Source organism: Danio rerio, chromosome 6, assembly GCF_052040795.2.
Source record: "Danio rerio strain M-AB ecotype USA chromosome 6, GRCz13ab, whole genome shotgun sequence".
In the NCBI taxonomy this organism is placed as follows: domain Eukaryota; kingdom Metazoa; phylum Chordata; class Actinopteri; order Cypriniformes; family Danionidae; genus Danio; species Danio rerio.
Genome location: NC_141026.1, coordinates 38695346 through 38718955, shown reverse-complemented (window position 1 = coordinate 38718955; position 23610 = coordinate 38695346). Strand labels below are relative to the sequence as shown.

The 23610-nt window shown below is 35.0% G+C and overlaps 2 long non-coding RNA genes across 15 annotated transcripts in view; one reads left to right on the top strand and one right to left on the bottom strand.

Moving 5' to 3' along the window:
• LOC137490239 (uncharacterized) overlaps positions 1-23610 on the bottom strand; it is a 139526-nt gene that overhangs the window by 73035 nt on the left and 42881 nt on the right. The window contains exon 3 of one of the 14 annotated variants that reach the window (XR_015493934.1): positions 1671-1734. The exons of the other annotated variants lie outside the window; for them this stretch is intronic. This is a non-coding gene — a long non-coding RNA (uncharacterized LOC137490239). The remainder of the gene's footprint in view (positions 1-1670; positions 1735-23610) is intronic. 14 annotated transcript variants of the gene reach the window in all.
• LOC147836426 (uncharacterized) lies at positions 2449-8695 on the top strand. Its single transcript, XR_015493935.1, has 3 exons — positions 2449-3531; positions 4822-5164; positions 6699-8695. It is a non-coding gene; the product is annotated as an uncharacterized LOC147836426 (long non-coding RNA).

Here is a 23610-nt window from a genome sequence, read left to right as displayed (position 1 = left end):
TCCAGTGTTGGGTTAGTTACTTTAAAAAAATAACATATTACAAATAACTGACTACTACTGGAAAATAGTAATCTGATTGCATTACTAATTACTTCATGTAAAAAGTAATCAGATTACTAATTACTTTACTTTGAAGTTACTTTGGAAACAGATACAATATACCTATAAAAATACAAAATAAACTGCAGCTCTTTCAGTAATTTACTATTCAAAATATTAAATAATTAAAAAGACTTAAAGAGTTCCCTCAAAACCTTAAATTCCCTAATCATTCACTTATTCCAAAACAGATTGTCTATAATTTTAACACAAAAGAAGACATCTAGAAGTAGGCGTGATGCTTATAACCATTGACATCCATAGTATGAAAAAGCAACGCAGTGTTTGGTGTTCTGTGTTTGTCTGAGGTAATTAGTCTACCTAAATGTGTATTTTCCAAAGTATGACGCAAGTTGATCCGTCAGTTCTTGTCATGTGACATGCGGTTTTCAACTGGGTGCACCTATAGGATGTGATATGTAAATAAGCAGCAACGCTTCTCCTCACATTGAAAAGATACCTTCACTCACGATCCTGCACAAAAATCCAATTTATCCTGTTTAGGCTGAGTTGGGCTGCCATGTTATTGGGTGATGGTGTCCTCCTTGGTGACGAGTATTGTCCTAGTATGCTTTCTGTTCAAGTGTTTGAACAAGTTGCTGGTCGAGTTAAAAGCAGTCGAAAGTTCTTTATGACTGGACATAGACTGCATTTCACAGCAATATTTTTGTTTTTACGCTCAATAAAATCAAAGTAATGTTTGTATTTCCAATTGAAGGAGCAACCACTCTAAACAGCAGCTATTTCAGCTCGCATTCTCCAGCAATTTAAAAGCACATTGCTTATTACCTGATATTGAAGCGGAAACTGTGATTTAAAAGAAGCATTGTTTTCTACTACAAACTAAATTTGTAACGCAAGTAACGTAATTGCATTGACTTTAGTAACTGTAATCAAATCACACAAATTTAAAATGTGATTCGTTGAGGGTTGTAATTAGAAAAAATGAAATTAAAACATGTTACAGTAGAATGCGTTACATCTGCTCTTATCATGTTTTATTGTTTTGATGCTTGACCCACTTACTGGCAAGAAAAAAAAATGCAGTTAGCAGTAAACGGCTTAAAAGTTCCATCAAAGATGAAAATTCAAGATCATTTACTCACCATAATGTCATTGCAAGAATTTTTTTCTTTCTCATAAACAAAAGAAGATGTTTTAAAGGATGTTCATAATGAAAAGATTTTGGTTCCCATTGACTTCCACTGTAACTGCTGGTAAATATTTGAAAATTATGATTAACATTCTTCAAAATAGCATTGTTCAATTTGTAGAGATTGTAAATAAATAAATAAATATAAATAATAATAATAAATTAATTAATTAAAAATCTGAAAAAAGCAAAAATGTATTTATTTATTATTATTATTTTATTTTTTTATTTTTATTTTTTGTAAATTTAAATCTTCAGGTTAGGAAAGACATGCAAAAAGATTAACTGAATTTAACTAGACTTTCATTTGAATATCATTTTGAAGAATGGTGGTAACCAAACTGTGGTATTCATTAGGTGAACTCTCACTAAAAGGAAAATACAGCCAAAAAAGGATATCATGTCATCATTTACTCACCCTCACACCATTCCAAACCTTTATAACTTTCTGTTTGTGCTCAGCAGAAGAAAGTCATACTGATCTGGAATGACAAAAGGGTGAGAAAATTATGACAGAGTTGGGTGAACTATCCATTTAATCTGTGGAAATTGAACTTGCTAGTGATACACAGATACATCAAATCACATTTAACAGTTTGAAATATCCATAACTGGTACAACATCTTCAGTTCGCTAATGTGCAGGACTAAGAAGGGAGTCCAAGTATCCTGTTCCCATGTTCCCCAAAGCAACGTGGCTTCCTTTTTTAATCACTGAAAGCCAGAACCCTCTACAAACGGTGTCAGAGTAATCAGCAGTGACTTGAAATATGTGGCGTCATTGAAATGTGAATTCTGTGACTAATGTTTTTATAATCCTCCTTTGAGCAGTGGCCTGTCCCAAGAAGGCATTGGAGGTATTCAAGTAGTGCTCCCTTTTAGGCCAAAATCTGCCTTTATTAGCATAATTTAGGTGAGCTTTCTATGTATGAGGCCGGAGAGAATATTAATAATAGTCAAGTTGTATTATCATCTCTGTGTAACTCTAAAGACTGCATGATGCCTGCTGAAAGCAGCGTCAATTTGATTCAGATGGCAGGGGAAACAATCGTTTTTGTAACAGTGGCCCGCAGATGCTTGTATTTCACAACTTTTGTCTAGACAATCATGTAGTACCACATGAAGTGATGCAGCATGTCTGATTATATTTTACCTCCAATATTTATTATAAGGCTATTGCATAGAGTTTTTTTTTTAAAGATAGATTTTTATTAAGATACTGTAAAGTTAAGCAATATCACATAAGCAAGAGTGCTGTATCCTGAAAATCGATGTGTGACAGGCCTACAGCCAGCCTGGTGGTGGTGTTTTTTTTTTTTTTCTTCAAAAAGTGGACCTTATTTGCAGTAATACGCCTCATTTTCTTTTTAATGAAATACTGCATTTTAGTGACATTTTAAGCACTATCTTTAGCTGAATTGGCTTGTTGGAGATCATCATAACCAAACTTTTTGATGTACCAAATATTATAAACAAATGTGAAAAAAAACAACAACTTATTTTTATAATACAAATGTATTACATCATATATCATTACAAAAAATATAGGAATCTGTTACAGTTATTTTAAAATGTGTAGCCTAATGTCATTTAGGCAAACCAGCACATTTAATTTTCCTCAGTCAGAATTTGTCCATTTCAATAAAAATATAATTAAAAGATACAGAATAAAAGTTTTTATTTATTTAAAAACAATACAACAGCGAAAGAAGTCTTGTCTTTTCACAATTTATGATGGCATAGCAGTCAAAATTGAACAAATGAGCACATGTGTGGAACAAATTCTGGAGTTTTGTCAGTAAAGGGTGGGTCTTCTGAACCACCTGAACACCCTGGCTATGGGCCTATGTGACTTTAACAAGTATTAAACTGCAATTTTGCCAACAAACATAGCTTATTTTGTGGATTTCATTAAAGAATAGTGATATGTTATACCTGAATCTGCTTTTTAGCTAATTAAGTAAGCCAACGATTCAATGATTCATTCAGAAAACCCATCCACTCATTTATAAATGAATCAGCTTGTTTGATTGATTGATATTAGTGAACAATTCAATTAACCATTGATTACAGGGACTTGCTGCTACCTACTGATGACTGTAAATTCATACTTACTTATCCATTACAAAACTAATCCAGCAAAACATACAACAAAATACCATTTCATAATAATAAAATCCAAATGTCAAGACTTTTTTTATTGCCAATATTACAAAACACCAAATGAGGTTTTCTGCATGTTTAAACTGCTTATTTACCATGATAGAAATAATTGCACTAGTACGGAACCCCGGAAGGGACGTAGTGGGTGAGAAAAAAATGGGTGGGTGAAAAAAAAAATAATGGGTGAAAGAAAAAAAATGGGTGGGATGAAAATATATATTTCTAAGTTTTTTGCGTTCTCTCGCAAAGTTTTGCGTTCCCTCGCAAAGATGTTTTGCGTTCCCTCGCAAAGATGTTTTGCGTTCCCTCGCAAAACTGTTTCTCCACAAACACTTCCTGTTCACTGCACTCACGTAAACCCTCCCGTTTTTGCCGAAATTCTCCCGTATTTTACCATTCTATCCCACTTTCTTTACATTACTGTGCGTATGCTACCTATGAACCAGTGAATGCATGTATAAGCGCTGACTGACAGACGCACTTCGTACAATAAACTGATCCCAGATCAGCGTCTGTACACGCCATTTACAGAGGAGCGGGTGTTTGTTTAAACAGACAAATACACTGAATAATATGAAACATCTCCGTCCTGCATGTTTTATTTTAAACAGCTTGTTTTCTCTTAAATGAGCACAAACAGTTTCTAAAGTAATGGACTGCTTTCATTATAGATCTGTGCATTCTTACAGAGACACCTCTGTTATCAAACTAAACAAAACATGAGATTCATTTGCTGCGCACTTGTTTGATAACAGAAGTGTCCCTTTAAATGGCGCGTACAGACTCTGATCTGGGATCAGTTTATTGTATGGAGCGCGTCTGTCAGTCAGCGCTTAAACATGCATTCACTGGTTCAGAGGTTGCAAAGTGAAAGGCGACAATCAGCGCACAGTAATGTAAAGAAAGTGGGATAGAATGGTAAAATATGGGAGAATTTCAGCAAAAACGGGAGGGTTTACGTGAGTGCAGTGAACAGGAAGTGTTTGTGGAGAAACAGTTTTGCGAGAGAACGCAAAACATCTTTGCGAGATAACGCAAAACATCTTTGCGAGGGAACGCAAAACATCTTTGCGAGGGAACGCAAAACATCTTTGCGAGATAACGCAAAACATCTTTGCGAGGGAACGCAAAACATCTTTGCGAGGGAACGCAAAACATCTTTGCGAGATAACGCAAAACATCTTTGCGAGATAACGCAAAACATCTTTGCGAGATAACGCAAAACATCTTTGCGAGATAACGCAAAACATCTTTGCGAGGGAACGCAAAACTTTGCGAGAGAACGCAAAAAACTTAGAAATATATATTTTCCTCCCACCCATTTTTTTTCTTTCACCCATTATTTTTTTTTTCACCCACCCATTTTTTTCTCCCCCACTACGTCCCTTCCGGGGTTCCGTACACTAGAAATAAAGGCGTTATAAATTGTGATTTTTTTCAGTGTTTTTCAGTAATGCCACGAGTAATCAAATTTCCCCCGTTACAATGGCGCTACCATTACTGACAATAAAATGTGTGTTACTAAAATTGAAAACACTGAATCAGTTTCATGCGAGCAACATCTCTCTCAGCCATAGGACCTCTCTTTCTCTGGGGTGTGTGTTTAGAGCGCAGGACACATAACCCACCAGTGATCATGATTGGTGTGTCTGTGAATGTGGTGTAACTGAAAACTTGATGATTGGCTTAGGGTACACTTTTATCGTTTGCCAATCAGAGGCAGAATAATGTGGATGTTCACACACAAGAGGCTCGTTTGACTTGGCCAAAATCTGCGCAGAATCGATCACCGGTGATCACCGCAAGATGCATGCCGGTTAGAAATGTGTCCGCCTTGCCTTCGCCTCGCTCTGATGTCACGCTGACGTGCGCCAAAAAACTCTCGCGATCGCGAGGCAGGTACCTCGGATAGAGCAGTCGGCCGCAGTTGCTCTCAAAAGACTGCGTTACCAAAAGCATGATGGGAAACGACTGGCTGACGACACAGCTTAATGCTGATTGGATGAGACTGACACATTACACTTTATTATCTTGTTTTACTAAGGTTTATACCTGGATTTGTTGAATACCTTTTTTTTGTATTTTCGTTGATAATTTAAAAAAAAGTCATAAAGAGCATAACATATGGTTATTTATTTAGATTTACACACAAACAAAAACAAAACACATCTTTGTAAAACATAACGTGAACTATGTAATATAACTAAATGTTACTAATAAATCATTAGGATTTGTGTGTGTATTTCTCTCTCAGTTTTAAGTCCTGTTTGTTGTCATTTTCACTTTTTGTATGTTTGTGTGAATTTTGTATTGTATTTTTTATGCAGCATTATTCCATTAAAGTCAATCCAATATATACATATATTCAGAAATACAAAGATAATCAGACTGTTTTGTCATTATGCCTTATCTTTGTGTGGTTTCATATGAGAAGTGAAAAGGGTGTAGTAAACAAGACACACACACATATTTGTATATATATATGTATGTGAAGTCAAAAGTCATGTTTATTAGACCAAGAATATTTTGATAGTTTTTCCTACAGTCTAATAGTTTTTATTCTGGAGAAAGTCTTGGGCTGTTTATTTTAGTCTGGCTGGAGTAAAAGCAGTTTATATAGACCTAATAAGCTTGTCAATATAATTAACCCCCTATAAGAATTTATTTGTCAAACAAACATTTGTCATGACTTGTCACTCAAAAGCATCTTGCTATGGCTACTTAATTTATAATGTAGCCAAGTTAGGTTTCTTGAAAGTTTTCTTGCTGTATAAGCTGTTTATTTTGTTATTCTTTTAACGTTTGTTGAATATACAGAATTATATTTTTAATACACCCTTTTAGTTAATGAGCTGTTCATCTTCTGTAATTCTGACCATCTTTTTGTAAAAACAGTGATATTTCTATTGCATCCACTCCCACATTAAAAAATACTATAGTAATGTATACTGTAGTGCTTTTGAACCATGTTATAAAATAGCCTATTTAAATTTTATATTTCTGGTATCACAACAACTATAAACACAACACAATACTGAATAAACATGTTCAAAAATGCTATAATATTTACTATAAATCACCATAGTATTTTTTCATGAGGTCATTCGTCTGCGATAAAAAACGCGAACGAGATCTCCGCCACTGGTGACGTTTCCAGGTGGCTTAACAGCGAGATTCGGCAGGTGTCCGACTTCTGATGTAATTTTTGAGCCCTCCTCTTACTGCGCACGCCTGCTCTCGTTTACAATGCAGTCAAGGCGAGGCGCACCTCAAACGAGCCTAAGGACTTTCATCATCCGTCGCATACATCAACGAACAGGAGTCAGAATGATGGCAAATCCAACAAGTTCAAAGGTAGCTTTTGCAACTATAAGCACTACTTTTCCCTCGTTGAAGTGGGAGAGAATTTAAGTCATGGCAAAAAAACAAAGTTTACCACTTTTTATAAATAACTTTTTTCTATAATTATAAAAATGTTTTACAATTAAAAGTCATCGACAGTGATAAATACACAAGATAAAAATACATACATAATAATGATGATATATAAGATAAAAATCTAAAAAAATTTTTTTTCTTTAAGGTTGACTTTTGATAAAAATTGCACAATTTTAGAAGGATTCACATTAAAAAAATGTTTTATTTAAAGTCTCTCCAGACAAAAATTGTTGTGTGGTAACATAAAAAATAGGGCATTCCACAAGAACATACATACATACATACATACATACATTTTCTTTTCGGCTTAGTCTCTTTATTTCCACAAGAATATGGTTAACAGTTTGGTTTCTGTAATGCAAAATTGACATTTGGGGGGGTTCTTCTCCTTTGAGTAAATGTTCATGTGCGAGTCTTGTGTGTATCTCATCATGTCTTGAGTTAAAAAGGATTTTGTTCCTATTTCAGGCTGGATTTCAAAAAGTTTATTTTTTGAACACTGATCCCATTCTTTTTGCCATTAAAAACAAAAAATTGCCTTTTATTAGTGGCTTTAAATCTAAAGGTGGGATTTTGCACTGCATTATCTTTCCCTTGTTGAGGTGAAAGGCAAGAATGTTTATGTATCATGCAACTTATGCCCAGGTAAAAAGAGTCTCTCTGCGTCGGTGACAAGTAATTCTAATCTAATGAAGCACAACCTCATGTCGTCACGTCACCTCAAAATTAGTGGCTACGCAGGTGATAACATGAGCTCTGCTACCAAAGGAGGAGATGAAGCCACAACACCACAGCAAATAAAACTTAATTTTTCTCCACCGCAAACACTTCTTACTCAGACTGACCAAAACAAAATAATATCTAGATATATAGTTCACATGCTGCCGTAGTCACTCACATGGGACAACTCACACGTTGTCTCACAACAACATTAAAATAGTGTAGATCAGTGTTTATTGTTTTAGATTTATTTTATAGTCATTTGACAAATTCGATTTTTAAAGTAAAGCAATAGTTACTTTCACAGGTAATTAGCTACTTTTATAATTATGTAACTCAGTTACAATTTGTGAGAATTAACTAAAAACAATGACTAATTACTCTTTTAAAGGAACCTTCCCAACACTGCTTATTTATAATGAACTGAACAAAATTCTGGAGACTTTTCTCAGACAGCTTAATAGTTTTATGTTCAATCAACTTAAATTTGTCAAAACCATTAAGTTAACTAAAATTAATTTGTGTTGGACAAGGGGGTAAATTTGCTCTTGACATTGGTGGGGACATACATTCCTATAGCGCATAAAATATAATTCCTACATTCTCTTTCATGCTTTTAAAAACATGAATAAAGGCTTTAGACACTTAATAATATGAATAACAATTAATGAAACACATCAAATGCTGCAAGTCAATTTACATGATTTTACTGCAATCTGGCTTTAAAGAGGTATGAATGTAGAAAACTTTAAAGAGGCACTTGATGCAATTTCCACAAATTATAATTTTTGACAAATCGTCAAAATCGAAACCGAATTTCGAATAATTGCACAGCCTTGGTTAATGTTATTATGGTAGATTTCAGTTGAAATTGACTTTAAAAACTTAACTCTGAAAAGTTGCTACTTGTGTCCATGTCTTGTACAGTGAAGGAGGACTGGGGAAATTTCTTGTTTTGGTGCTTCCCACAATTACATGTAACCACAGCTGTCATTAACAGCATAAACAGGCCCAGGCTCTGGGCTGTCCTTATGCGTTTAAACATAAGAACGTGATTTAACCCTTTCTGCATGTCTAGGTTACTAAGGGTTGACGGAGCATTCTTTTTTTAGGGATACACATCCACTCCATCCATGCCAAATCTACACCCTTAGTGTTGGGACAACATAAAGGAATTGTGTGGAACCCTGCATTTTTTACAGTGCAGAACATATGTGCATTTTTAGAGGTCTTCTGCATGCTAGACTGAACACTGCACGACTTGTGCATATCAATGTATAGTTGGCTGTAAAAATGTAGATGTGCTGTACAAGAAAGACATAAGAGGAGAGAGAGGAGGTACATATTTCTTCCTATAGTATATTCTAAGAGTGAATAAAGTAAAAGGAATAATAAAAAAAAGTGTTTAAAAAATTGCAAGGCTTTTCTAAACATTAATATCTATGATTTGAAATGAGTAAGACTAAGTGAGAGACTTTATATTGGTCTTTGCCGCTCCCTACAGATGCTTTTAGAGTAATATTTATATATCCATGACAAAAATATTTCAGTAAAACATACAGTGAAATACCACTTAACACAGGCTTTATCAATAATACATTTCTATATATCAAGATGTTATCTATTGCCAATATTACAAAACACCAAATGATGCACACACTCCAAAAATATACTTGTTCAAACTACTTATTTATACTGAGCTGACCACAATTCTTGAGATTTTTTTTGGATAACTTAATCATTTTATGTTCTATCAACTTAAAATTGTAAAAACAATTAAGTTACTTAAGCGATTTGTGTTGAAACAACATGAAGGAATTGTGTGAAACGCTACAATATTTTCAAAACAGAACGTCTGTGCATTTTTAGAGGTCTTCTGCATGCTGTCTGACGTGCAGACTTTAGTGTAGATTTTACAGTCTATTTCGGTTTCATATGCAAACACCTATATAAAAACACCACATTCGCGACATTCTCAAGACTGAACACTGTACGGCTTGTGTCCTGCATATCAATGTATAGTCTGCAGTAAAAATGTAGATGTGCTGTACAAGAAAGGCGGAAAGACCCTTCTCGCTTTCATTTATAGAACCTACATGCTGTAAGAACCTTCTTTCAAACTGCACTGTTAAATCTGAAGCCTCCTTCTATAAACGTTTCACTGTTACAGTCCATTTTGCAGTCTCACCCCCCAAAAAATCCCTGTAAATCTAAACCTTTTGTCGTGAGAGCAGCAAACTCCCGTAGCTCCCAGAATTCCCTTTGACAGCATGCCTTGCTATACGAGACAGACGGGCAGACATATAGAAATCTAACAAGACTTCTTCCTCTGCGCCGCTTGTCTGGTTAAAAGGTAAAGAAAGACATGTAACCATGGTGAGATGATAGTAAAGCTCCATAAAATGATGGGGGAAACTGGAAAAGGGTTTAGTTTCTTGGCCAGTAATAGATGTAAGGAATATTTGGGTACTACAATAGGGTCGGACAGAGATCAGTCCTCAGCAGAAAGCCGAACAGGTGGTCACTGAAAACACAGACAGAGAATGTGAAATCATTCAGTGGTGTAGATTTCACTGATAGGGCCCAAGGGGTTATTTGCTGCCTTGTTCCTTAGGAAGCGCAAATTTTTTTTTCAAGTCTTATATCCTGGGAAAAGCAGACAAAAGTTTGCTTCCAACGGCTGCAGGCCTCCATTTAAAGGATTAGCTCATCGCATTCAAATGATTCAATTATTGTTCTCCCTCATGTTGTTTCTTTCGTTCTTAGAGCACAAAGGTGAAGTTTTGCAAAATATCGGTCCAATCTTTTCATCTTAATGAAAGAGAATTAAAAAAAAGCATCAAATATGTGATCCATACAGTTTTTGTATTATCAATTTAATAAGAAAATCATTTGTTTGCTAGAAAAGAAGCATTGTCTGATCTGTGAACAAAAAAGAAAATAAAAAAAATCAACTCATTGACTGACTGCTAGGCTTTTTAGCTCACTGGAGGGGAAGTTTATGAATATTGAATAAAATTTCACCATGCCATAGCTATCATGAGGCTTCAGAATCAGATGTATTCAAAACTTCTACATTGCTTAACAAATGCATTACACAGAAGCATTGAATCCATCTCCTCTATGGCAACTATCCTGCATATTTTAGCTGTTACCTGTACCCTAAATAAACAAACTAGCCTTACCAGGCACACTAAGGGCGTACTCACACTATGCTTTCCGAACTGTGCCCAGGCCCATTTCCCAGATCGTTTGAGAAGTGTGAGTGCTCTGAATCGGGCTCAGGCCTGGTTCGAAGAGGTGTGCCAGAGCGCGGTTCACTTGGGCCAGAAACTAAAGATGAGACGTGACTTTTACAGGATTGTTTCATATGGATTAATTAATCATTTTCACTGTTCAAAGAACGCACACTGTAGTAGATCATTAAAGACAAAAACGCTTCACTGCATAACAACTGTACCTTCAGCAACCCTCCTAATTCTTGCAGCATGAGGACTTTATGATTGTTTATGAGCGTCAAAAGTGGCGGATCTATTCAGCGAAATATTTAACTGCATGTCACTGCATCCCAAAAAAAAATAAATAAATAAAATAAAATAAACTAAAGAAATCTCCACTGTATTGAGAGAAAGTGCTTACTAAACAGAGCATCATCCATGACGTAAGCATGCCCAGGCCAGAATGTAATGTGAGCACGGGCCGTCGGGAGAGATGGGAGAGGGGACAAGCATGCTTTGACCCGGTTCAAGGCAACTGTACATAGTGTGAGTACGCCCTAAGTCAGACAAGCGTTGATGTAAACTCTGCTGATCAGGTGGCCCACCAGAAACTAGTTTGTACATCATTATATTATAATATGTAAGGCTGAGCGATATGATACAGTTAGGTCCATAAATAATTGGACATCGACACAATTTTTACATTTTGGCTCTATACACCAACACAATGGATTTGAAAAGAAATCAAGATCAAGATGTGCTTTAACTGCAGACTGTCAACTTTAATTTGAAGGTATTTACATCCAAATCAAGTGAATGCTGTAGGAATTACAACAGTTTGCATATGTGCCTTCCACTTGTAAAGGGTCCAAAAGTAAATGAAAAACATATTATATATATTTTTTTATTCTGTGCATACCGCTACATTGAGCAGCACTGAGCATGGCTAACAAAAAATGCTTAAAAAATTTAAATAAACATTTTTCATAATACTAATACTATTTCAAATATAAAATATTTTTAAATAGTATTAAAAAAATTCATACATGGAAATATGTTAATGAAGGAAACTTTATAATAATAAGGTTTACCCAAACAACTGGAACATGACAGTGATTTTGGTATGGTTTATCAAAGTATACATATTTATTTATTTACTTTACATATTTATTTACTTTATTTATTTAATTTACTTTATCAAAGTTCAAATAAAAAGAAACAAGCAATGAAAAAAATGTCCTTTCATTTCTGATGTATTTAATTCTATTGTAAGCATGAGAGTAACTAAATTATCATAGCTAATTATATTACAGACAGACAGACAGACAGACAGAGAGACAGATAGACAGATAGATAGATAGATAGATAGATAGATAGATAGATAGATAGATAGATAGATAGATAGATAGATAGATAGATAGATAGATAGATAGATAGATATGAGGAAAGAGAGGGGCATACATTTTTATTTCTTAAGTACATTTTAAGTGTGAATAAAAGATGAGTAATGAAAAATAAGAGTAAACTAAAATTATGATCTCTAATTTGAAATTGAGTTAAACTGCAGTGAGACTGTCTTTGTATTAGTAGGAGGAGTTCAGAGTAGATGCTTCAGGTGTGAGATAAACTGGAAGTTTTCTGAATTGAATCATGTCTGATGGACAGTAGAATGTGTGTGTGTGTGTGTGTGTGTGTGTGTGTGTGTGTGTGTGTATGGTTCTGCTTAAGCGAGCCTGAAGAATCTGTGTGGATCTCGCATTGAGAGAATGAGCCCCTTTCATCACGTTAGCGTGCAATTTCTCTCTTACACAGGAAGCTTTAAAAAAAGATTGGATGCAGGTTCATTGTCTCTTCTACCTCTCCCACAGATCTCTTTTTCTGTACAGTGAAGGTATACATGAAGGTATACGAAAACACAACCATTCAAAGCTTTTAGAACGGTATGATTTTTAATGTTTCTATTTGCCTATACTTGATTCATAATACAGAATAATTAATGATGTGAACATTTTCCAGCTTAATTTTTTTCTATTTGTAATTGAATATCTATTTAAATATGTAAATCAGCTTTACAATAAAATGTCGCACTGAAAACTGGAGTAATAATGCTGAACATACTGCATCTATCTATCTATCTATCTATCTATCTATCTATCTATCTATCTATCTATCTATCTATCTATCTATCTATCTATCTATCTGTCTGTCTGTCTGTCTGTCTGTCTGTCTGTCTGTCTGTCTGTCTGTCTGTCTGTCTGTCTGTCTGTCTGTCTGTCTATCTATCTATCTATCTATCTATCTATATCTAATTTTGTGCAATATTTTTTCTGCATCAGCATTTATCTGTAACACAGCACACACAAAAAGAGTCTTTTTATTTTTCCCCTGAGGCACTTGATCATAAACAATCACACGTGAAGGTGTTGTTGATAGTGACCCCAGAGAGGATCTCAATGCCTCCAAAACTCTCGCTAGACCTCAACCAGAGGGACCAAGAGAGAAAAGAAGAACCCTTAAAAGGTTTTTGAGAGAATAATGCCTATTTAACCTCAACATCTAAACCTTTCACCCACTCCAGACAAGATCTAGAAGAGACAAAAGCGGCAGCCAAATTAGAAAAGGCTCTGCGTCGGCTACTAATGGAGCTTGAAGAGCAGAAGAAATCCCTGTGGTGTAGAGCATCGTGTTTCCCCAAGCCACTTTTCTGAAAAAAGCGTTTTATCTGTCATCTAACTTTCCTTCAGCTGCACACAGATAGAGTGACGGCAGGCGAGGACGCGCAGCACCGTCAGAGTCAGACCACCTGCATCGCCCTTCTTTTTTCAGTGGGATTATGGAGGGTGCGGGCCAGGGTCTGGAGGGCTTGTTGGTGGAGGTCCCGGGGTGGAGAGTGAGCGGCGTGGAAAGTGGAGCTGGCGTGAGGTGCCAGGAAGGTTCTGCCACATACTGCATGCTCCCCGTGCTGCCCCTTCACAGTCACATTGGTTTCGTGCCGTGCAGCTGCCAACCCGTCTTTCATGGGCCGGCCGCCTGGGCTGTCTTCTCTGAGGTGGGTGCGCTTTCACATTCAAAGCAGTCTCACTGAGTAACCACACATTCCCATACAAAAACTCAAAGAGCCCCCACTCGCCCCCCACCCTCCTGCCCCACGCCAAGCTAGGCATAGCTTTCCCACCAGCGGCAGACGAGTGTGTGTTTGCTCTATACCATAATGTGAGGGAGATGGGCGAAGTCCTTCCACGTTTCTCTCCTCCGGCGAGGGCACATTCCAAGCTTTGTGTTCCAAGCCATAAGACTCGAGGGCCCTCAAGGTTTTTAAACACAAGGCGCTGAAGTGACAAGTGTGGTCTGGAAACTGCTTTGACAGGATTTCAAGTTTCAATGCTACTTGGATCTTTGAACTAAAAAAAATATATACTGTACGTAAATTTAAATGTTATTTTATTACTATAATTATAAACAAATAAAAGTATAAAACAATTGATATAAAATGATGTATAAATAAATATTCATTACTAGAATATAAATAAATAAATATTAAACAACATAAAATAAACATCCATTGATCTAAAAATACCATTATCATTATTATCAAGTAATACCAAAATCATTATTAGTAGAGATTTGAAAGATTAAATTATTCAAAAGCTGCTGCTTTAACAAAAATGTTTGTGTTCCACACCCACAGTATTTAAAGATGCACTGATGTAGAATTTCTGACTGATACTAATAGTTATACTGATGTTAATACTAATACTAATTAATATTTTAGATTTTAAAGTTTTAACCAATGTTCATAGTTATTTTCTACTTTTAAAGTAGTATACAATAAAATAAAGTTATACATATATACATACACACACACAGTTAAAGTCTAAATTATTAGCCCCCCTTTTATTTTTTTTTTTATATTTCCCAAATTATGTTTAACAGAGCAAGGAAATTTTTGCAGTATGTCTGATAATATTTTTTTCTTCTAGAAAAAGTCTTATTTGTTTTGTTTAGGCTAGAATTAAAGGAAGTTTTTAATTTTTTAAAAAACATTTTAGGGACAAAATTATTGGCCCCTTTAAGCTATTTTTTTTTTCTCTATAATCTACAGAACAATCCACTGTTATACAATAACTTGCCTAACCTGCTTAGCTAACCTAATTTATCTAGTTAAACCTTTAAAAGTTACTTTAAGCTGTATAGAAGTGTCTTGAAAAATGTCTAGTAAAATATTATTTACTGTCATCATGGCAAAGATAAAATAAATAAGTTATTAGAAATAAGTTATTAAAACTATTATGTTTAGAAATGTGTTGAAAAAATCTTCTCCCAGTCAAACATAAATTTGGGAAAAAAATAAACAAGCGGTCTACTAATTCAGGGGGGCTGATAATTCTGACTTCAACTGTTTATATATATATATTACATATATAATTATTTTATTTCTTTGGATATGCATACTATGCAAGACAATAAAGCCTTGACTGTGGAAAAAAAGTTTTTTTCAATTAGATCATTTATATTTATATTTAATTTATTAAAACTTTTAGTCAAACTTTACAATCGGGATTAGTTAATGTTAGTAAATGCATTTACTAACATGAACTAAGAACTAAAAATGCCAGTACAGCATTTATTAATCGCTCAAAATAGGGTTGCACAATGTATCGTCTCAGCACCGATATCGCAATGTGTGTGTCCACAATAGTCACATCGCAGGATATGCAATGTTGATTTGGGGAGTCATTGCAAAATATAGCATTTACATGTGTTTTAAAGGTATATCAACATTTAGCCACAAAAAGTAAAATTGTAACTTTAAGGAACAATAATTTTACTGAATTATTGATCACACTTTATTTTGATGGTCTGTTGGTTGAATTTAATTACATCGCATCTATATGCCAACTAATTCTCATTAGATTATAAGTAGACTGTTAGGTTGGGGTTAGGGCTGGTGTAAGTTGACTTGTACTTGCAATGTTTTTTATAGTCAGTTAAATGTCTGCTGAAGGAGCAGTATTAACTCAGCATGACTCAGCCAATACTTTCTTCCCACCGCAGCCTCGATTTCACATAGCGGCCACGTGAAATCAGTCTATTAACACAGATTTTCATTATCACATGATCTTTTATAACAAAATCCCATGACCCTTTTTAAAGCGCATACTGGAATTTGTTCGGTAAAAGTGTTTCCATCATAGTTTATGCGCATCTTTTCTTATCGGATAAAAGTTTATCTAAGTTAATTACCATTAACTAAGATTGACAAACATGAGTACATATAGCAATAAATGTATAACTCATTGTTCTTGCTGGTAAATAAATTAACTAACACTACCTTATTGTAAAAAATTATCTTTTTATATTCATTTTTAAATTTTAGACTAGACTTTCTTTCATTTTACATCTCTTACCGTTCAGCAAAGACATTTCAAGAATATACTTAGCATTTATTTGGCAAAAAACCTAAAGCAAATGGTGGCAAAATGTTTTACTCAATTATATAATTGACCTATCCTGCATCTTACTTTTCATGATACAAAAGACTGACTGACACAAATCTCTGACCTTTATAATTACATTAAAGCCAGCCTATTTAAAACAAAGCCACAACAGTGACAATCACTTCCACTTTAAATAACATTCCAATCTAGCGTATATATGCATATATAAGGTAAATGGGTTACAAAGCAACCCAAAAGGAAACTCACTCTCTAAACCAGACAGCTCCAAGACTCTTGGTGATTGTGTCCCATTCATTCATTATTCTAGTGTCTGCCCCCTTGTCACATTTGAAAATTAATAGTTTGTTTTGGTTAATTATCTTTGGTCCTGCCATTTCTTAACCGCTGAACTATGTGTGACTCATTGGGCCTGAAGTCAATGTATAATGATTCCCTTTGGACTTCGCTTTTCATTCTAGCAAACTCTCTAAACTAATAATTGTTGGCTGGCTTTTGTTTTGTTGCTGATTCAGCTAATTAGGGATCAACTCTGAGAGCCTTGGCAGTGCCACCTTTTGATGGAGCAGTTCTCTGTTTGCAGCCCTTTCAAACGGACCTCCATCCATTTCCCTCTGCCTTTTTAAAGGTGGCAGATTTGCAGGCCTCAGCATCCCTGGACGGTGATTGAAAATCACATTTTGAAAAGAAGAGCACATCTGAGCACCCCCGTTTTCTTAGTATTGGGCTAAACGTGTGAGGTTGGGGGTGTTCTTGGTTATTTTTGTGGTTGCCTTTATGTCTTTTTAGAGGACTTGCCTTTTGGCAGGTTGGAGAATTCAGGCTTTAGATTCAATGTGTGTTAGTCCAGCACTGAACAGCAGGCTGACTCTGACATTGTAATCATAACCCTGATGGCTTGCCCGCTCAGAGGAGAACTCACTGCGCCCCTGCCATGCCAGCTCTCTTTGTGTGACAGGAGAGAGATGAAAATGGGATTAAAATGGTGGATAATGGAGGGAGAAAAATCTATTTCACTCCGCAAGCCACAGAGAGCTATACGACTGCACTGACATGCCACCGAAAGTGTGTGAGGGTGGAGGGGGAGGACTATTGTATTGGTGCTGTCAGGTTTGTATTATATTTAATCATTTGTATCATGCAACCAGTTATTATGGTACAGTAGCTTTCAAAAGTTTGGAAACGGAAACATAATGAGATTTTGGAGAATAGAAGGATAAATCTTTTGATGAAAACCTATTTCAATCAACCAATCAATCAATCCATCTAACTATCCATTCATCCATCTAACTATCCATCCATCCATCCATCCATCCTTTTATCCAACAGAAACATTTTAGTAGGTATCTAAATATAGTAGTAGGTATCTAAATATAACCCCAAGTGAGAAAAAGTTGCCACAGTATGGAAAACACAAATAAAAAAAGGAAATTAGTGATTTCCAAATTTCCTTTAACTTGTATTTCATTGCAGAAAATAGGAACACAAAATTTTTCATGTTTTGTCAGGTCAACTTCATTTCATTTGTAACTGTGCATCCTTTCCTCGCGTTCAGACATGCAAAACATTCCAGAAAAAGTTGTAACAGAAGTAATTTAGGCAAGTAATCAGGTAAATTGGTTAAATAATGATGTGATTTGAAACAAGTGATGTCAACAGGTGATGGTAATTATGATTTGGTACAAAAGCAGCACCGAGGATCACCAGTTTGTCAACAAATTTAATAGTTTAAAAACAATGTTCCTTAAAGAACGATAAGAAGGCATTTGGATATTTTACAACAGTACATAATTAAAAGATTCAACGAATCTAGAGGAATTTCAGTGCAAAGGACAAGGGTGCATATCTAAGCTGAACAACTGTGATCTCTGATCCCTCAGAGGGCACTACATCCAGAATCCTCATTCATCTTTAAGTATCACCACATGGGCTCAGAACTACTTTGGCAAATCTTTGTCAAGTACCACAATACGTAGTTACATCCACAAATGCTGGTTAAAACTGTACTATGCCAAAAGGAAGCCCTATGATAACAGTGTCCAGAAGTGCCGTTGACTTCTCTGGGTCTGGAGGAATCTGGGATGGACAATCACACGGTGAATGTGTACTGTGGTCAGATCAATCAGTATTTCAGGTCTTTTTTGGGACAAATGGATGCCATGTTCTCCAGACCACAGAAGTAGAAGGATCATCTAGATGGTTACTAGCAACAAGTCTAAAAGCCAGGGTCTGCTGTGGTATGGGCTTGTGTCAGTGCCCTTGACAAAGATAACTTGCACTTCTGGGATGGCACTATTAATGCTGAAAAGTACATAGAGATTTTGAAGCACAACATGCTGCTTTCTTTTCCAGGGACACAATGCATATTGTAACAAGACCATGCAAAACCACATTCTGCACACATTACAAAGTCCTGGGAGTGGAGGAAGAGGGTACAGATACTTGACTGGCCTTCCTGCAGTCCCAACTTGTCTCCAATAGAGAATGTGGGGAGCACAAAATGTGACAACGGAGAGCTCTTACTGTTGCCCACTTGTTTGCAGGAAGAATTGAAAAAAATTACTGAAACACTTCATCACTTGATGTCTTAAGTCCCTAAATGTCTTTTAAGTGTTGTGAAAAGTAATGACAACATTACAAAGTGATACACACTTTACTGTTCCAACTTCTTAGAAATGTGGCGCAAGAACAAAAATTTGAATGTTTATTTTTGAAAAAAAAAAAATAATAATAATAATAATAAATAAAAATATATTAGTATAAAAAGCATAAGGAGCACATTAAATAAATAAATAAATCAATATATGAAAAATTATGTGACACTAAAGTCAATGAAGACTGAACAAAATGTCTGCTGAAAACAGCTTTGGCATCACTATATAATACAGTTTTTTCTCAGATGCTTTGCACATTTTTCTAAACAGTCTAAACATTCTCTAAACTGCAAATATCAAAACTGTTTGCTGGAACTTCAGAGCATAATTGCCTGTCTGCAAAATGTAGTTACTCACCCAAAAGATTTAATTCATGCTTCAAAACCCAGTCATGTCAAAAATTTGGACTAGGCCACCAAAACATAACATATGCTTGTCATCGTGTGAGCCACACTGGTCAAAATGTTTAGTTGTTTTTTCAACATGACAGTCAACCATAAAGTTAAGTTAAAAAAATCTGATATTTGGTGAGAAGAGTCAACAATACAGAAAAAAAAATCAGATTTCTTATTTATTTATTTATACAGTGCATTTAATTTTTTTATGAACATATTACAAGTTTGATCTTGCTTGTCCAAAATACTGCATTGTACATTTCACATGTCTTATGTCACCAGTTACCACAAATATACAAAAATACTATAAAATAACAAAAGTAATTCTTGTTGCACCAATTGCTCTTCCAGTTCAGGATTGTGGAAGTTCTTCATTCTCAAAAAAGGTGGCAATTGATCTATGGCCAATCTTAATATATATGCTCCCAAAATTGATTGGATAAATAGTAGATTTAAATTGTATTGTCATTTACCAATTTAGCAGACATTACAAACAATGCCAATATCAGATATTTATGGTATAAACATGCATGTGTATAAATGTTTGATGATCGAATGCATTGTTTAAGTGTGATGCCTTACTCAATAAAAAATGATTAAAAAGTTGTAAAGAGTTTGACAGTTTAAATGAGAATCTACTTATCAGTTTTGATCGACATGTCATATGCAATTAATTTTTGAGCTAACTATAGACAATTGTACTTACTGTTTGTACATTTGTGCCAAAGCATTTGCAATTTGCCCAAATCAACGAGAAATTCCACTCTGATGTGAACAAGAAGCTAATAGTTCACAGATCTGAATTTGTAAAATGAAAACCACATTTGAGAATTGAGCCAAAGAAAATGAGAAAAACTGTAAAATATATCAAAATCAAAAACATTCTACCCTTTGTAAATCTAGCCTAGTCCAAACTAGTCAGGATAAAATAAAATAATAAGATAACATAGCATTACTGTATTATTAAGTCACACTGATGCATTCTAGCTGATATTGTGGATTTGTACAATTTTGCAGCCAGGAAGCTCAGCTGAAGCATGCGAGCATCCCAATGACAAGACTATAGTGGAATTCCAGACCACTTGACAGCTCTCACCCTCTTGATTGTTTGGTCTGGCCGTGGTAATCTAATAAATGTTTAAGACTATAATCAATTTGCAATGCTTGACGGGCATCTCCCCGATTCAACTTGTAAAAAAAAAGGGGGGATAAAGAAAGAAAGAGAATACTCTTACAAAAAAGAATGAAGAAAAATAGTCTGGCGAATAATGACTCCTGGAGTATAAATCTTATTCATGGCACACAAAGTGTCCATTGGGCGAATAGAGGCGAAAGCCGTAGTGCTCTCATTATCTGCTTGGCTTTCTTCTGAAGAGTTCTGGGATTGGCTCTCTTTGTGTGAAACAGCAGGTAGCAAAAGAGTGTCAGGTCAACTTGAGGGCCCCACTTGCCACCTATCATCGCGCACTGATTCTTAAGAAAACCGACCTGTACTTCACTGTTGTTACAGAGCGAAAAGGTGGGTCATTCAGAAATTGAAGTATTTTGTTTATGGGTTGTATTCTTGCTAATATCTCATCCAACTTTTTCCTATATTCCATGATGTTTTGAGTGAATTATTTGAGTAACTTTTTTTAAAATTGTAAGCAGTCACATGTTTAAAAACTGGACAAAACGAGTAGAATATCATTGTACTACAGGGAATACATTGGGAAAATATTCTGGAGGAACAAAAAAATGAATGCCAAAGAGCTTTGTCACTACAAATGTCACATTAAAATACCAAACATAACATAATTTTCATTATGGATGTAAATATAACACAAAGTCAAATCTCTAACTGTTTCAGTTTTTTATTTTTAATGGGAAGTCTCCCAAACCAGTAGTGCAACTCATATTTAGAAGGTTGATAGTACACATAAACAATATTTGTATTAATTTCACTCTAAATTCGATATCTTTCCACTTTATTTCTATCATTCTTACTGATCATGTGTTTTTAAGTATTCATGCACAGTTAAAATGTGTGTTGCAACACTGTGGGTCTTGGCAGGCTTGATCTCAGCTGGATATTACCGTATTGCTGTCACCAATAAAAGGCGCATCATAGCTGTCTTCTGTGTCAAGAACCTGCTCATTACAGAATCACAGACAGCCTTTTTATTCAGATTATAGTCGCACACTCCCTTTGATTCGTCTTGTCTCTGCTTTCGCCCCTTTATATTTGAGAGGAGCGTCAGCCCTGTGGGAGGCTAGCCGCTCACTCAGAATGTAGAATGGAGCTCCCCACTTAGCGCTGCAGCTAATCGAATAACAGCCCCAGCATGGTGCCCAGCGTGAGTGCTCTCCCAGCGGGATGGTGAGGGCAGCTCGACTGGGGTCTGCAGGTACTTTTCATCCTGCCTGGCAGGCGAGCTTCAGCATCCTGCTGCTGGAAATTAGTCGTCGACTGGCCTCTCTTTCTGCTGGTGTCAGGCGTGGGCCCCTGATGAGAGATTTGTTGATATGATAACTCGATTAGGCCTTGGGCTTGAGGGCAATGGTGGCAGAGAGCCAGTATGGGGAGACTTGTGCTAGTCTGGAGACTAGATTGGGGTCTCCACTTAGTAGAGGCTGGAACCTCAAAACTACGGCCCTCTGGATGAGGTTGGATCTCACGCAGGTAAAACTTAGGCGAGGCAGAAAAAGGAGGACAGTGAAAGTAACAGAGGCGTTAACTCACATTAGAAAATGAACATTTAAATTTAGCTAATTGGAAAAAGATTTGTGGGGATGCAATAATAATAGTAATAGTAATAATAATAATAATAATAATATATATATATATATATATATATATATATATATATATATATATATATATATATATATATATATATATATATATATATATATATATATATACTTTGAGTGACCTTCTTCTTGATTTTTGATTAGTAAAACAAAAAAAATAAAAAGTAAAAAATAAACAACAACTAAATTTGCTGAAACATAAATTAAACCCAACCACTGAGCTAAATTTGTTTTAAACCAGGGGTCTTAAACTCAAATTGTCGGGGGGCCATATCAGTGAGTGACTGACAATTCATAGGATGGCCATTTTAACATTCAAAAACAAGAAAAAAAGTGGAAACCTGATGCAATTGATCCACTCAGACATTCTTCCTCAGAGTATTGAAGCTCTTTCTTTTTGTTTCTTGTTGTACATAGAATAGGTAGTTTAAATTAAAATTGAAATGATTACAAATTAATTGAAAATACTATAAATTAATAATAGGCATAATAATAATAATAAAAATTATGTCCCAATCAATTGTTGCTTAACCAAATGTTTAACATATAGTGTAAGACAGCAGAAAAGAGTTTGGGTACCCTTATTTACTTTTCTTTGTGATCTTTCTTTTTTTGTAAAATTACAACAAAGAGGGGAAAACAATGTATTTACTGGTGGTGGGTGAGGAGATTTCGCCCCAATGTGTAAAGCGCTTTTATTTTCCAAAAATGCGCTATATAAATGTAAGGAATAATAACAATAATAATTATTATTAATATTATTATTATTATTATTATACACAGTTGAAGTCAGAATTATTAGCCCCTTTATTTATTTATTTTTTAAATTTCCCAAATGACGTTTAACAGAGCAAATTTTCACAGTTTGTCTCAAATATTTCTTCTTCTGGAGAAAGTCTTATTTGTTTAATTTTGGTTAGAATAAAAGCAGTTTTTAATAATAATAATTAAAAAAAAACATTTTAATGTCAAAATTATTAGCCGCTTTATATATTTTTTCTAGTCAACAAACCATCGTTATACAATAACTTGCCTAATTACTCTAACCTGACTAGTTAACCTAATTAACCTAGTAAAGCCTTTAAATGTCACTTTAAGCTGTATAGAAGTGTCTTGAAAAATATCTAGTAAATTATTATTTACTGTCATAATGGCAAAGATAAAATAAATCAGTTATTAGAAATGAGTTATTAAAACGATTATGTTTAGAAATGTGTTGGAAAAGTCTTCTCTCCGTTAAACAGAAATTGGGGAAAAATTTAACAGGTCAGCTTATATATCAGGGGGGCTAATAATTCTGACTTCAACTGTATTCACATTTACTTTAACATGTTCAATTTAGCCAGCAGTACAATTTTTTCTAATGCATATTTTTTATACAAATTTTAATATGCATATGAGGACAATCTAATAATGAGACCATTTGAATTGAATATTAGCAAATTTATCATATTTACCCCACCAGCATAAACTGTAAGCCACGAAGAAGTGTTTGTACAACAAAATACAGATAGTATAAAAC